The sequence below is a fragment of the Colias philodice genome, chromosome 10 (genome assembly GCF_061535455.1).
Source record: "Colias philodice isolate Cphi_HAF_F1 chromosome 10, ilColPhil1 Martin Lab GWU primary, whole genome shotgun sequence".
In the NCBI taxonomy this organism is placed as follows: Eukaryota; Metazoa; Arthropoda; class Insecta; order Lepidoptera; family Pieridae; genus Colias; species Colias philodice.
In genome coordinates, this window is record NC_143095.1 from 8,131,564 (window position 1) to 8,149,305 (window position 17,742).

At 31.7% G+C, this 17,742-nt stretch overlaps 1 protein-coding gene across 1 annotated transcript in view; it reads right to left on the minus strand.

The window, feature by feature from the left end:
• LOC149485315 (cyclic GMP-AMP phosphodiesterase SMPDL3A-like) overlaps positions 1-17,742 on the minus strand; it is a 72,040-nt gene that overhangs the window by 42,597 nt on the left and 11,701 nt on the right. The gene's annotated exons all lie outside the window — the stretch shown is intronic.

The window sequence follows — 17,742 nt, forward strand, 5'->3', positions numbered from 1 at the left end:
GGCAGTAGACTGTAGACTGCGTGCGTTTATAGAAAAAATCTATATGGATCAAAGTGAATGTTTTCCTGTGTGTCTTGTGATGATCTTTAGCAAAGTGTTGTGTCCACGAAGGTTTCGTAGTTGGTACGAACAATCTTTGACATTGTACCTACCACAGACGAAGCCGAGGTCCACAGATAATCTTGTATAAAAACACGTCACACTCTCAATACGATATATTTTATGATATATTTGTTTAAGTAATAAATATACTTAGATATTACAATATATTTGCACAAAGTCACTTCAATCCAATACTCTTTAGCTATGTCACACAGGGACAAACACTAAAACACTTTCGATTATTACATACGAGAATGAGATTCTTTTTATAGTCATGAACTGTATTCTGTAATAAAATATATCATTTTATCTCATAAAGTTACAAATAACAGTTGATATTACAAAACAATTTTCTGTATATATCTCATTTTAGTCACATAACGTAACTTCACAACTATTTTGTATAAAAATCTTTGTTTTTTTGTATTTAAAAAAAAGTATATTTTCTTTCAAATACTAATAAAATACTTGTCTATTTTGAAATAGTATCATTTCGAGATACATACTGAAAGTCATAACATCATTTGTATGATATGTCATTAGAAATAAAAATACGTTTCTTATCAAACGTTCAGAGGATTGAGTTTACATAGCAACAATTACCTTCTTTGATATCTAAACAAGAATCGCGTTTTCTCTTTTATCGTTTTATCTTATAATAAGCAAAACCACTAGTTTAATAAAGATTTTATCTTTGTCAATTTTGCGTCGCTCTTTTTACATAGGTATACCTTTCAGAATTCGATTCTGAAAACCTTTTAAAAATCCATTCCACATTTACGTTGAACGACAATCCGTGATTTAATATTAAATCCAAGATGATTAACGTTTCCGTATTATATTCTAAATAGCGTGAGCAAATAAAACTGGAACAATGAAAAAACATGTGTAAATAAAACGCGTATATTGAAGTGTCATTTTCAAATACAGACAAAAGCCCACAAAATAAACACCTCGGGGCAGTTGTCGGTAAATTTCTGCTGTATACATCCCATTGAATGGCATGTAAAAGATTCCCTACATGTTTTATATATCTTGGCTTGACGCCAGTCCACCTACAGCGTACCACTGGAATTTAGCGAATTTCTTTTCAAGGTATATAGCTTAAATTTTTAATGAGTAAAGGTGCTTTTAAAACAACACCATCTCACTCCTCTTTGTTAATAGCTCTGCTTTATAATACAAAAACGGCCTTTTACCGGAACGCTAGTACACAAAAGATATTCACAACTAGCATTTATTTTGGTAATGATGTAGTTTTCGTATAAAAATGTGGTGCATATTAACGCTTGTTCAAAATTAAAATGGACGACCTATAAAATATATTAAAGTACATAGTACGTAATAAATATTATATTTATTGGGTGATCAAATTTTCAATATACTTAAGAGATTTTTGGTGGTGATAACTCGATCTAAAAAGGTCAAGCGGAGAAATTTCGTTTCCACGAAAGCTCGGTCAACCATACTTTATTAAATAAACCTAGATTTAATCAAAAATGGTTCATAATTATATTTATAGCGAAGGCTTTTATTAACGACTTTTACTTTAATTTTAAATACCTGTTTATTCGGATAAATATATTTTATATACTTTCAAGTAAAAATTAATTGTGGAAGTCGAATAACTTTTACTGTAATTGATAAGTTTATCTAAAAAATATTTGGAAACTACTTTCCTTTATTAAGAATCTCTCATAAGATTTATTATATTAAACGAATGAATAAATATACATATAAAACTGGTATGTACTGAATAATTATTTAGGCCTGAAACAACAAAAAACGTTTACAGTTTAATCCATCCAACGCTATAAACGCCAGCAACACTTACAAGGGGTTTTATCTAAGATATATTCGTGTTAATTTAATCAAACATCAGCCACACCGCGGAATAAAACACGTAGAACATTTTAAGTTGGACAATAGAATGTAATTCCGTGGTATATTGGGCTGGGTGATATAGCATAAAGTAAAAGGTTGAGTATTAGCGCACGGGAAACGCGTTTCATTTAATATTTTACAAGCGGCTTAGTGGTTCTTGTATATTAATAGAACTTTTAGGTCAGAGAAAAGTTTGTACTGGAAGTTATGTTTTTTAACATTGTAGTAGATAGAGAAGTTGATAGTAATAAACTTTAGGATAAAGGTAATGTGCATTATGAAGTTCATATAAACACAATTTACATGTATTAATGTACAGGCTATGTTGTCTTAATAACCTAACGTTATAAACTCATAGTTCGATGGCTTTTTATATAAATAATTAAAATATTAACTTTATTTTAGGTCTTTACAAAATAAACTTTACTAAACAATATTTGTCTTTCGCCTTAAATTCTGTAATTTTGGAACAGTTATAGTATATGTATATAACTAGAAACTGGCTTTAAATTCCGCCCATCTTATGACCAAAGCCAATCCTTACCCACAGGTAAAGCAGCAAAAACCACGAAGGGCTAACCATAAACTTTGATTAGATTTTGTTACACGCCGCACCACGGTACATTAAAATGCGTGAATCGCGTCTGCCAGAATTGAATTTTCTAGGTCATTGCTTCAGATTTTGTGTTCGCCTTGAGATTATGCATTATTTTCTCTATCCCTTTGAAACACACAGATAAAACAGATGTCCTTTCAGCGGATTTATTCCATGTTCAAGATAAAAATATTATTTTCCATCTCCATATTCAATACCACACGAGCTCAGTCGACACAGTTCTATATTTGTAAAACATTATAAATTCAATGAATGCGACACGTAGTCGGAAGAATAGATTCAAAAGCACTATTTTTCCGGAGAATAAAAGTATGAAGGTATTATCATAAAAAGTAGTTGTTTCCTTATAAATATAGTGAATGCGTGTCACGAACATCTCGCTATATAAATAAAGACACGTCCCCGTTTATTGCCGACGTCTGCAATTTGTTTCACCTGTAATTTGATGTATGAGCACTGAACAAAATAAGAGTAAATTCAGCAGTGATTTTCTCTTCATAAAAATTCAATAAGAACATCTTTTGTATGTGACAATGTGGTATTTATTTATGGTTTACTTATGAACATCGAAGTATAATTAAGTACTACCTTAAATGGTAAATAGGCTGCTCTCGAGTAGGGATATAATTCAAGGTAGCATTATTTGGTAATAACCAAAGGTAATGACTATCCTAAATAATACAAAATATTTTCTAAGCTATCTACTCTAATTATTGACTCTCTTATTCCACAAAATACATAATAGTAGCTAAACGCTTATGCTCTTACCATATTCAAACAATAAGACTAATTATTATATTAGTAAAACATGGCAATCAAAATATTTTTAGTTCTTGTACTACAATTCATATTATGTTATAAGATAATAATTAATCACAATATTATATTCACTGCGTTAGGAGCCGAATATTCCGTGTGAAAATAGTAATTAAAATACTATTTTTAACGACTCTCCCTACACAAGCATTTATAAATCCATTACGACACACCTGTTCCGACTTAAGAAATTAACGCGTCATTATTTGGACCAATCTATACTAATATTATAAAACTGAATAGTTTGTTTGTTTGAACGCGCTAATCTCGGGAACTACTGGACGTCTGATTTGAAAAATTCTCTCGGTGTTAGAAAGCCCATTTATCGAGGAAGGCTATAAGCTATAAATAATCACGCTAAGACCAACAGGAGCGGAACACTGCGGGTAAAATCCTGAGGCACAGCAGTATTCATATATTTTGTCGAATGTATGTTGTTTTGTTACTAAGTATTCAATTACAGTCCTTCGTTGGACACAGTTTTAAAAATTGACGTGCAATAGACCGACGCTGGTGCATACGAGGTTGTTTTTTCAGTATTCTCTATTAGAATGCAGGCGACAAACGAAATTGTAATTGAATTTTTCCAAGCCGTTTGAGAATATTTTACAACATGGTATAGCACGCCACTTTTGATTAAGCGTTTATCTGTTAGAACGATTTAAACCTACATAGTTTTATAAAGTGTGTGGGGAATATCTATACTAATTTTATAAAGCTGAAGAGTTTGTTTGTTTGTTTGTTGTTGTTATAGAATATATCAAGGAATGCTATAGGCTATCTATCATCACGCTAAGACCAACAGGAGTGGAGCACTGCCGGTAAAACTGCAGGGCACAGCTAGAGTAATAAATATTAATATCAAAATTTTCAGCAAAAACTCTAGTAAACCGTAGCAGTTTCTGCGTAGCGCATTGAAAATGGTGGCTTCTCTGTAGTTAAATTTTAGGTCAATCATTTGCTAATTTTGTAATAAAATATGTAAAACTAAGACATAATCAAACGCTTGCATTCGCTTAATTACTAAAAGAGGCAAGCGCAAATTCTTTAATCTATCAAAGTTACACAGTAATTAGAGGAATGTTAAACAGTTCACTAAATGACGGCGCCGTAATGAAGTAAGCAAACTTAAGTAGAAAGCAAGCTGAGTAGAATTTAATCAGAGCCGACACGCGACGTCACTCGGCTCACCAACGTTGTTTAACTATTATCCTGTCAATTTGGCTTAGATTGTGTTTGCGATCTTTAGCGTGTTTTGTATCAAACTTTTAATACAGGATACGTGGTAATTTACACGCTGAATAATGAATGTTTACAACTTTATTTACAGTTCGCTTAACATGAGCATTAACTTAAATTGATCATCTGCTCAAAACTTGACATTGACAGAATCCGTCCTCACTGGGATCGGGAGTTGCCACTAGAAAAAAAGAAGAAGAACTTTATTTACAAGGCAAGCTGTTCACTGTATGATGTCTAAGGCTGAATATGATATCGTATTGTGTTTGTTGATTACAGGATACGTAAATGTAAAAAATGGTTTTAAGAAGTGATTCATGTTAATTATTTTACTTATATACAAATTTTAATAATTATCCAGAACGTTACCTGCGGAATGTATATTTTAAGGCATAACGTTTTAATCAGATTTGATGTCAGAACACAATCATCCATGAGGCCCTATTTCAGTTCTCATTTCCCAAAATACAACCGTATTAGTAATTTCCCGAAATAGTTACAAAAATATGCTTTGTCGACAATGATGTATTAGTGCGACGTGGTTGCTGTATGACATACATATACATAGTATGTAGCCCGTTTTTGTTTGTCAAAAAAGGTATATATAACTTCGTGCTTATAGAAGAACTAGCTTTTCACCCGATGTTTAAAACTTAACAAGTACTAAAACCTTCGTCTTTAACCACTATCTATTAAAAAAGCTGCATCCACATCACTTTGCCACTTTTATCTAAGTATACATAGGGCTAGACGTCTGGAAGTGACTTTGTTTTTTGTTGTTTTACTATGTAGTGATACCCAAAATATTCCCTTCTAATAAACAGCAACACAAACAATGTAATTAATAAGTATTAAGTTAGGAAGAGCGATATAATCGTAACATTTTAAGATATCGTCGTATAAAATGAATCGCAGTATAAAGTAAGTACTACATTATAATATTGTAATTATTGCGTCGGGCATAATTACCCTGAAGTAAATATTGTAGGAAGAAATTTCATTAATGGCTTATTGGACTCGGCAATAATATGAACAATATTCTCATTATTTCTCTCCTATTATGAATATTTTAATATTCAGATTTTTTCTAAGAAAGCTCGAAGTCCATTTCTAATGAGATCACGTTAATGAAATTAATTAATAAGTTATTTTTTACAACAAAAAATATTTGACCTTATTTTATTTTGTTATCTGTCTCAAATGTAAACCCTGAATCCTTCTTTTAAGCTACAAACAACATTTATTAATATGCGATACTGTGAAATCATTGATTGAAAATACAACATTACCACACCCAAAACATCGCGCCATTATTGTGTTAACAAAAGATAAAAGTAGAGTTCTATGAAACATAAAGGGTGGTGGTGTTTTTAATAATTCAACATCATATCCTCCAATCACGCGCGAGCATTCGAATTAAACTTTCATATGCCTTCACATGTCAATCAGCCCACGCAGGTTTGAATAGAACGGCCTATCTTATTAATTATGAATACCGCAATCTATTCATTTACAATACATTGATGTACCTGCAGTATCAGATCTGGAGCCTTTTATATTGTGGCCCAGTTGTGACGAATACTGTGCACAAATAAAGTTTTATAGCCACGGGGATTAAACATACGTATTCAGTGTTGCGACATTTTTAGATATTTTTGTAATAGTCATCAAGTTTGATATGCATGCATGACATGACAGTTTAGGATAAATGAAATGAAAAATTAGAAGCAAGTTCTATAGGATGCCTGTTACTTCAGAACAATCATGCTGTATAATAAGCAATTAAAAGAAAAGTTTGGGACAACGCAATGGTTGTCGCAAAAAATGGGACTTTTACTAACTTTTAAACCAAAATGCAAATGCAAATGAATTTCCTACGCAATTGCGCGTTTCATACTTATGTTTCAAGTTAAGGTCAGACTAAGCAATCTGTGTGTATTTATTTAACCTTCCAATAACAAGACAAAGAGCTCAGTTGAACTAATTAAGAGGGAGGAGGTTCTTTTTAAAATGCAGGCGCAACGTGACTAATCGATGTGCAAAAAAGATTGAGAAGTCTTACACAATACATCTACAGAATGATAAAAGGGTTTGGAATAATATATGTACGTGTCTTAAATTCAATTATTATTGTTTAAACACTTGTTAAACTTCTACAAAAGCTAAAATCACTTAAATGAAAACCAGCTCGAGATACGTATTACGAATGATCCTAAAGTGACCGCCAACCCGCCACTTAGCGGCGGAAGGCACACATAGGGATTTTAGTCACAAGAGGTTTCACGTAAGACCCATATCTCGTAGATATATTTCTTAAGTTTCAAAATTTAAACAAACAAATTATAATTGAAACACGTTTTACTCCTTATAATCTGATTTAAATTCTGCCATATGTATATTGATTATTAAAGTTAAACGACTACCATGTCATCCTTAGATGTCATCAATACTCTACAAATTAGTTGGCTAGTTCCATAACAGGAATCGGGCATTAGGGTCAGAGTCAAATAGGGTCAAATTCGGGGAAATTACCACACCCTCACAAGTGAACGTTTTAGAGAACGGTCGGGACTCTTACCAGAACTCTGAATATGGCAGCATTAATACGTATGTTACTGAATAATTATTATGACATAGAATCTATCATTCTTGTGAAAAGCCAGCAATGCATTGGAAACACCACTATTGTTTCGGGTGTAGTTGTTTAACATTAGATGACCCAAAGTATCCTTCACTTGTTCTACGATAAAAATATGAAAATTTATCAATAAGTGCAACCTGCCTGTTTTTCATTTTAACGGTTTCATAGATTACCTTTACGAAGACAGAATACGAAAATGTTATGTTATTGTCATTGAGTTACTATGTACTACGTACTAGAGAGGGCATCGCTACTACACTATTTGTAACACGAGTTAGAGCCAAGCGTCTCAAACATCGCTTATATCTATGACTAACTAGCCGCCCCACGCGCGCCCCGCACCGCCGCGATTGTCGCACAGATTTTGTTCGTGGTGTCCTCTCTATACGTAGTAATAATACCTCAATGGTTATTGTAAGACTGTTTTATCCAGACTACTTTATACATAGCTTTGTAATTCATTCATAATATAATTCAAGAATAGATGTTGTATTTCACGCTTTCTTTGACTCTATAACTATCAATATTTCACACAAGTTGTTCCTAGAATATGCCTTAATTAAGCTACTTTTGAATTAATCTCCTCAAAAGCAGTCTTGGAGGGATTGCAGCTTTGACTCTAGGAGAGAAATAATGTTATAATTTCTAATGAGTATGTTACAATTTCAGTAGAGAAATTAAAATAGATAATAATATGGTTATAAATTGAAACTCAAAGCAGTTATTATTACAACTATCATATATGTTGTCAGTCATATAGAGTAGATAATAAGTTAGATATTATGCTGAAATTATTCAAAGTAAAATTTAAACCAAGTCCATTATTTTTGTTTCTTTCTATTGGTAAATTAAGTTCACTGAAGTTTTTAATTAGTGTTAGGTAAGAGTTTTCTTTAGCAAAAACAAAGCTCCGGGTAATTACATAGCCGCGTTTCTAGAACACTGTAATTTACTATTCCTAGTAGTAATTGCCAGGCCTTTATCAAATTACTTGTAACATTCAATACATCATTAATTGGCGTATTATTATAGGTTTTCTTCGTTTTACATTCTATTTGCCTTTTAATTTTTTAGACGTGTGTCTTTTATTTGTTTATTTAGAAGGCCTTTATCGAAAGTTATTCCAATATAAACACGGTTTGCAATAGAACAAACTTTTGAACATTAAAAAATATCAATAATTTTTTAATCTTTCCTTGAGACTCAATAATGATTTTCATGTTAAAATAAGTATTTAGCTTGAATACAAAAAAAAGCTACATGAAAACACGTTTGAAAGACTTGTAAAAAGACCCAGTTGAACTAATCCTGATTGAAAAATTATTTCAATTGTAAGATGGTTCCCAGATGTTCAATAATATCTACTTAATTACTGCATAGCACAGGTGAAACTGACATCATTATTCTTTAGCTATTTTATATTTTATTCCTGTCTATAAGATTTAAACGAAATTGAATATGAAAGTTAAATAAAAATTAGTTAATATGTAATATACTGTTAAGTCTAATTTTTGTTTACTATAGTTATTTTTTAACAGTGTTTCATGCTAGTTAATCTATACATATAATAAAATCGTAGGAAAGTCAAAACTGTACATTGAATATTTTTTTAAAAGAATACATAATCCATGATCTATAATCGATATAGAAGCCAAAAATATAGTTTTTAGAATTTTTGTCTGTTTGTCTGTTTGTCTGTTTGTCTGTTTGTCTGTATGTTTGACCGAGCTAATCTCGAAAAGTACTGCATAGATTTACTTCAAATTTTGCATGAATATTCCTAAGAGGTCGGGTGAGGATAGTTTAAACATATTATCATGATATCACCTTCGGGGGAGGAGCTGTGAGCCTTTATTTTTCTTACATATTCCGTGTACTACGACAGCGTACAATCTAAAAACTCATGTTTAAATGTTGGTTTCGAGTAAGCCATGCTATTATCTAGCTTTACAAAATAAAAACTATGTCATTTACGTAATTTGGGCAGAGAAACAGTTTAATGAATTTAGTAGTATAAAGACAAATCTGAAACAGCGCCATCTATGAGATTTCGTAAAAATCAAATCAATTTACATGTTAAGGCCGTGTACGCGGTCCGTGCGCTGTTTGGCTCAAATATGTGATTTTTCAAACCAGATTGTCCATCAACCACTTATCTTACAAACATATGAATTACTAATAATTTTAGGAAATTTTATTGTCTATGTAGTTAGTTAAGAGTTTTTTTCAATTAATACAGTATTTGTGAATACCATCAAGATAACTGAGCCGATGATTACTTGATTTCACTTTTAGTGTCAATTTCGAAGCTAAAAATATCTGAAATTGCTGACAGATCTAACACACAATTATTTTTAACTAACTGCAAAGATCCTTATTAAAATAGTTAGTTAAAAGATTTTTTTATTTTGGACTCCTAACTTACGAAATTAAAATCCGAACAATGTGAATTTTTTTAGAAATTATAGTCGACAAAATGATTATTTTCACCAAGATATTTGACTTTATTGAATATAATTTATACATATTTCAATAAAAGAATGTCTTACTTATAAGATAAAATTTAAAAAATCAACTGAGGTACCTCTATTATTTTTCTACAAATTTTTTTAAAGTACTATAAAACACTGCGCGCGACCCGATTAAAATCAGTCGGCAGCGAGCCTTTCCAGTAGTGTTGCCGAACTATCGATAGTTTGACTATCGATAGTTGACCTTGAAAATAAGTCAGAATATCGATAGCACTATCGATAGTATCGATATTATCGATACTATCGATACTATCGATAGCGTTAATCATGGAATACTATTGATGAACTGCAATAGTATCGATAAAATCGATAGTATTGATTGCCAATAGTTGCTATACTATCGATACTGTCGATAGTATCGATACTATTGCTACTGAATATTGCAACTACAATCGATACTATCGATAGTACTGATACTATCGATAGTTTTGAGCTATCGATAGTAGTAAATTGTGCAATAGTATTGTTCACGATTTTTTGGTATAATGGGTCAGTCAATGGGCTTATTGGATTACGAATTAACGAACTAAAAAAAATGGATTGTACAAAGCGCCAATAGATAACTTGAAAAGTATTATAACCAAACATCTAGTTCTCTGTCATCCACTATAATATTATTGATAAAGCAATACTATCGAGAAAAAGGTCACTATCGATGGGACGATATTATCGATAGTATCGACACTATCGATAGTATCGATAGTTCGTTCGATATTGAGCTTCGATAGTATCGACACTATCGATAGTATCGATAGTTCGTTCGATATTGAGCTTCGATAGTATCGATACTATCGATGGTATTGCTATGGGTCGATAGTATTTACGCTTATAGGACTATCGATACTATCGATAGTATCGACACTATCGATAGTATCGATAGTGCTATCGATACTATTGCTTTTCCCCAACTATCGATAGTTAATCGATAGACTATCGATAGTGGACTATCGAGCGGCAACACTACTTTCCAGAGAGAGGACATGTTGCTCGGCGCTCTCCTGCGGACCTATGCTGTTCATAGTAAAAGGATAGCGCAAGCCGCGATCTATCGTAATAGATCGCGGAGATTTTGACTTGCGTTAAATTGAATATGCGCTCTTAACACTACTGAAAATACTGTTGAAAATTAATAATTTAAATATAATCATGTTATTTATTTAACTCTTTAACCCATATCTTCCCTTCCCTATAAGGTGCGCTTATATTTCGTGTGAATATACTACATTTTTAAAAGTGAGGGTAGATGTTTATTATTTTAAGTCAAACTAGACACCATTACAATCTCAGAGCAATATTACAATTAATCTAATATTGATTGTGTTCATTGGTTACATTTTTAAAATCTTCGTGTTTTATAAATTTATAAAGAATAGAAAAAATTCGATCACGAGGCGGGACTCGAACCCACATAATTTCGTGATCGAATGTTTCTATTCTTTATAAATTTATTATTTATAAATTTATATTTATAAAGCATTTGAATGTCATAAAACCAAAAATATCAAATTCAATCTTTGTGTTTTGTGAATTTTCACCATGCGTTCCCACAAAAGGTAAGTTGTTACTTTTATATGTATTTATTATTTATAATGATAGCAATTCATGTTTTTTAAAGTGAAACTTTTATTACATCGTCTCAAACTTTTTGGTCTGTGTAGCGCATGTCGCGTGACGGTCGAACCGTACGATAATTATCGTACAAATACGATAATTTTGTGCCTAAGTTTCACTTTTACCGTGGTTTCATAAAACCACACAACATTTTTATTGGTTTTATAAAGGTTTTATATTACACTTTTAGAATGAAATAATAAAATGATGAATTCTTTTTGACTTTTACAAGATTTTGAGGTGCGTTGGGAACAGTAGTTTGTTGATAAAATTTTATTTGTAAGTAGCTTTTTTTATAGATTTACAGTTAACTTTTGATTTTTTATTTACAGATTCAATGTTCATAAAATTATATCGCCTTTGGAAGACGATTTCTGCTGACAATTTTACAACACTACTTGAAAATTGATGATTTGATGATGAAGATAGTGGCAGCGAGGATTAAGTGTAAATTAGTAATCATCCGCTTCGTCAATTTTTGACTGAAGTTAATGTCCAACGTATGGTTCAATCATTGGAAGTATCTCGGGTAATTTTGGAGGATATTTTTCAGGAAGGAGAGAAGGGGCAGCCAACCACATATCAAAGTACTACGTTTTAGTACCGAAAAAAATGTTATTGCCAAATGAAACATAAATTTTGCACTCACAACTGTACAAGTTATGATTTTTATTCTGACTTTGCTGTTATCTGATTATAATATTTATCGTTATGGCTATCGACCGTACTGGGATGAGAGTACATGATATACTCATCATCCAGGATTGCATAGAGCATTTTCACACTGAAAAAGATGTTTTCTTTGAATCGTAGTTGCTTCATTTATTTATTTTTAATCATTTTATTATATTTTATAAATAAAATGGAACCAACATAACATTGTTGTGTATCATTTCTCTATTAATAACCCGTAGGCATATTTTCCAAGCGCCCCATTTAAGGTGCGGTCCTGAAATTTTAATGTATACTTTTGCCTAATATAAGCTCAAGCTCATTTTTAGATGAAAATAACAAAGAGAACTTATTTATTAAAATTTAGTAGATAAAAGAAATTATGTTACGATTTTATAAGAAAACACAGTATATTAATTATTAGGCGGCGGTGATTTTCCAGGCAAAAGATATTCATCAGCTCAATAAAATTGAATACTATGTTGTTAGTTATTCTTTAAATTCACAGATTGTAATGAGCATTTCCGCATGCAAGTTGTATCGTAGTTTAGATATATCATAGTTTTGACACATTAAAGTTCCAACAAAACCCTCAAATTTTTGAGCAGAGTTGAGCAAGATAATTTAAAAAATGTGCTGTGTTAAGTATTATAGAAAAGGTTAGTTCGTTGATAATTATTATTTCTTCATCATTTACATGTTGTTAAATGTTAGTAAAAATAAACTTTGACTGTTAATACTTTTGTTCAGTATTTACCTGTATGATTATTGCTTGGTAATTAATATGTATATTTTCATGTCGTATAGCTAATTATAAACATAAGTGTGATGTGAAACTAGCTGGATTTATTTTTACACACTCACAGCCATATATTTTATATTAAAATAGTGTTAATAGTGTAAATCATAATATTTTTTCACAATTAAAAATATTTCCTTTTTTCTGATGGTATTGGCATCGAATTAAACCGCGCTGTCGTTTCGTTCACTAAAAGTGATGTTATGAGGACCGAATATATAGCCGCTTCAACTTACGGAAACGAGAGTAACCTGCGTTGTCTGTTAGTTATTGTATAGTCGAATTTAACGTTACATGGAAATTGGAATCTAAATATATTATGTATACTTATATTAAATCTGTACATGAAATATATTTCCTAAATAACTATCACGGGGTGATTAGGGATCGACACTGATGCCAACGAAGCAAACAGTAAAATTTTTGTCCGTCTGTCTGTCCGTATAACCGTTATAGAAACAAAAACTACTCGACGGATTTAAACGAAACTTGGTACAATTATTTTACATATTCCTGAGCAGAGCAGTAAAAGTAGAGTTAAAGCTACACAGAAATCATATTGCATGAAAGAAATGTTCTCCTTATTATATATAAAAAATATCTCCCGACATCATAAATGTATATCTTTTATGGTTGACTCACAATAATACGTGTAACTTCCGATAGCTTAGGAGTTCGAAGCTTTCTGATTATATTTGTCTATAACACTCTCAGTCCGTTTCAACTCAATTTTTATTTTCATGCATCAGTGCCACCTAAAAAATCTTTATCTCGAAAATCGAGCAAAGCTAAGAAAATGAGAAATAAGAGTTCTCAAGAATCGTTAGAGGTAAGAGGCTTACTATAGGCCGAAAACAACATGTGTTATGCCGAGAACCTGAAACCGCTTCACAACGAGAATTGCGGCTCACAGCTGACCGCGAACGGCATGTACTATCCCGTGAGACCGAAACCTTCACTGAGAGGGTATAATGTCTCACAGCTGATCACGGCCGTCATATTTTATCTCGAGAATCTGAAACTTTTACTCAATATGAAGACCGTTTGACAAATGATAGGGTGCACCATAATATTATTCGATCTCTTGAAGATGAACATGAGCATAAGCAATGACTAGAGTAAGGACGCGAATATTACAATTAATTGAGACAAAAACGATTAATAAGTTTGTTTAATGAAAGATTAAGAATTGAAACTATTCGGTCTCTGGAAACGGACGAATAGCGAGAGGCCCCTCTTACTGCAGACAGATTTCGACATAGTCTTAATGACTTAGATTAGAGGTAAACATAGAAGATCAATCTACGAATTCGGTGGTGGGGTCCGACAAATATAAAAGTGGGTTTGCTTATAACCTCACAATTGATTACAGATCATCTTCTGTATAGGCGATATTAACGTAGTATGTTATTTTTGTAATGCTTTAAAGTGGAGTAAGGACAATTTTAGAACATGTTTCATCAGGTTAATTCGTATGTATGCAGTTTTAAATCGACATTAGAAGCTTTTCCTCAAGATGGTGAATGGTGATATTAATATAAAATTGTTATAAATGCCGATAGACGGACGTCTATCGGCACTCAGGAACTTCCTGGGCGTGTTATAACGCCCAGGCCACAGTATTACAATTTTTTCTACAGCAGGGCGACGAATGTATTTTCGCATAGCAACGGAGGGGAACTCGCGGGGGGTCAAGTGACGCGGGCCACGTACCATTAACATGCTTAGTTTGTGGTACCGAGCGCGAAAGAAAGTCATCGTGTTTTTGTTTTGTTACTATGTAAACTAACGTAATTTAATACTTAGGTACAATATATTCTATAACGGTGCGCTCAAACTGTTAATCTACATTTAATTTAGATTATTATTTGAAATACTAAGTAATGTAGAATTTAAATCACATTCATTCATGTTTTCCTCAGATTTTCGATTTCCTCCGATTTTAAGATTTTCTTATCAGTGTTCAATTTTAATTTAGTTAAATTTTATAAGAGACAATTAAGAACATTCAAAAATAAAGTGTCACGTATTTTTTTAAACGACGAATGACGAAAAACAACGTAATCGCGGACGAAGTCGCGGGCAACAGCTAGTTATTTTAATATTAAAATAAATGCCATTCGCTCACTCGGTGATGTAAGAACAGAAAAGCTTTGAATATACCCAGTACCCACACACAAATTGACAATATTTTATTACGCCCTTAATATTGTAATATCTTCATTTTTTTCATATTCACAAACCGTGAGGTAATATTATGTGTATAAATACTTAACTTACGGTCGAATGAAAATTTAGATCTCCCAATTCTTATTGTACCGTAGTCGCAAACACAAATATCATTACCATACTTTTGTCCTTTCATCCTTTTTAGCCTATTTCAATAAAGAAGGGCGATATTATTATTACTTTCGCGATGTTTAGATATCCATTTCTTTTTAGGGTAACCAAATTTGCGTTGCCATGCCAGTGTTGATAAGATCTAGACCATTTTTAAAATGACTGTTTTTATGGAAATTTGAGAATTTTAGAATATAATTATTTTGAAGAATATGTGGTTTTACGAATTAAGTAAAAGATAAATAAAATATTAGTCGTATTAATGAGTACGCTAAATTACTGTAAATTATAAATTCTGTATGAACCGCAAATACTATAGCCATTTCATATAATATAATATTAATTGCGAAGCGTTACCAATAAGCTTTTCATTTGTGAAACATTTAATTTTACAGCTTAATTTAATCCTGGAATATATTGTCCTAAAGTATTTATTAATACATTTCATAATTTATTAAATAAGACGAATTTAATAAATTACATTTACAATAATTCGGATAATTCGATGAATGTTAAATTATTATTTGTAAATAATATTCATTGTTTCATAATAAATTGCACGTATAAATTTTTTGTTTGTCGTAGCTGGTTGGTCCCGAGACGGTAAGTGACCACCGCCGGTCATGAACATTTGCAGAGATTTAGAGCCTATGTCTTTAAAGGATAAAGTATACTGTATGGTTATGGGAATTAAAGAATGGACTAAAAATGTAAGGAAATAGATGTGGGCCTCCGACTCTCGCACTCATCCCACGACTTAATACTTTCATGTTTTCTTGCTTCTATGTATTTCACTTCAATAATTGCTGCAATTATATTAAGGTTTTATTTATGCATATATACCTAATATTTATTTAATAAAAGTACAAAAAATTGCATTTAAACCAAATATTCGTTAGTTAAGTATGTAGTTCGAAAGTTACACAAAATATTACATTCATAATACGGTTACAAATACAATTATTTTTATTAATTTCTTAGAAATAATATAAACGTGCATTAATATAAATCATATGAACCACCATTTCCTTTTAATCTAAAAAAGTTCCCATTATTCACTACACATTCAACTATGAATGCGTAACATTCATACGAGCCACAATGGCCGACCCCACCAAATTCATGTTTACGTCACGAGCACTGCAATGAAGTGTTTCATATTACTACATAAAATTAAAAACTTCTTTTCGACTCTATTCCCTACAAGACAACGTCTATTTTCCGTCGCGTTCGCTGGGAAAAACGCGAAAACATCAATCTTTCCGACTCATCCATACAGTCAATTTAATAGAAATAGAATGAAATACATTTGTTGCTTGGCGTTGCGACATCGCGAAAATAAATACGTTCATAATTGACGTATCGGTTTTTTGTTTTATTCTGGTTTTATAAAAGTTGTATTGAAGTCTGGGTTGCGGTATGAACTGGGAATGCGTAATTTATACTGTAAATAGCACAGAAAATAGAGTTTGTAAAATGTACATATTGAAGTGAATAAGGAAGATAAATGTATAAATATACGTTTTTAGTATCGATACCATTGTTCTTCTATCTTAATTAGACATACGGCTTCTTTTTCCGTTTTGCAGAAATATATAAAATTAGGTACTTATCTTAATATTTGAAGATCTCTTGATGTTCCGAGTCAATCATACCGTATTCATCTTATATTAATTTTCTTCGTTTGCGTTATTCATGATTTTCTTTAAAAATCCTCGGATTAGCCGACGTAATCGCATATTTCGTGGAAAAGATTTATTATTAACGAAAATAATACGAAGCTCCAAGTTAAAAAGAAGTGACACATCACAAAATTTTCATTTTACCTTTACCATGTAGCTTTTTACAAAAGCGTGGTAATTCATTTGTTACTGAATAATTGAATAAATCACGGTAATGGACGAAGGTTTTAAGCAAATGGATTCCCTATGAAAAAGACAGTATGTTGTCAGTAGCGGCTTTGACCTTTTTGAATGCGAACTGTTTTTAAGTAGTTGATTTATTTACTGTTGGAAAAATTTACGACAATGCAGGTACATGATGCGTTGAATTTAAATCTGTATATCTACCTACTTACATATTATATAAACATAGAATTTGTAAGTAGGTATTAAGCCTCTGCTAATTATTGTTTGTTATTTTATGTATAATATTGTATACGATTCAAATAATTTAATTCTGTTCGCGTAGTATTTATAAACAATAAATGATGATATTGAATTGAATAATATACCAAAAGAAATCAGAGAAATATTAAACTTGCTATTCTCATTTAATTCCTTGTTACTTGTATTGTTTACTAGCGGTCCGCCCCGGCTTCGCCCGTGGTACATGTTTACGTTTTCTCTACATAAGAACCATCCTCGTACTTCAAGGAATATAATAAAAAAAGAATTATCGAAATCGGTTCAGCCGTTCTCGAGTTATGCGCTTACGAACACATTTTGCGATTCATCCTATCCTACTAATATTATAAATGCGAAAGTTTTTA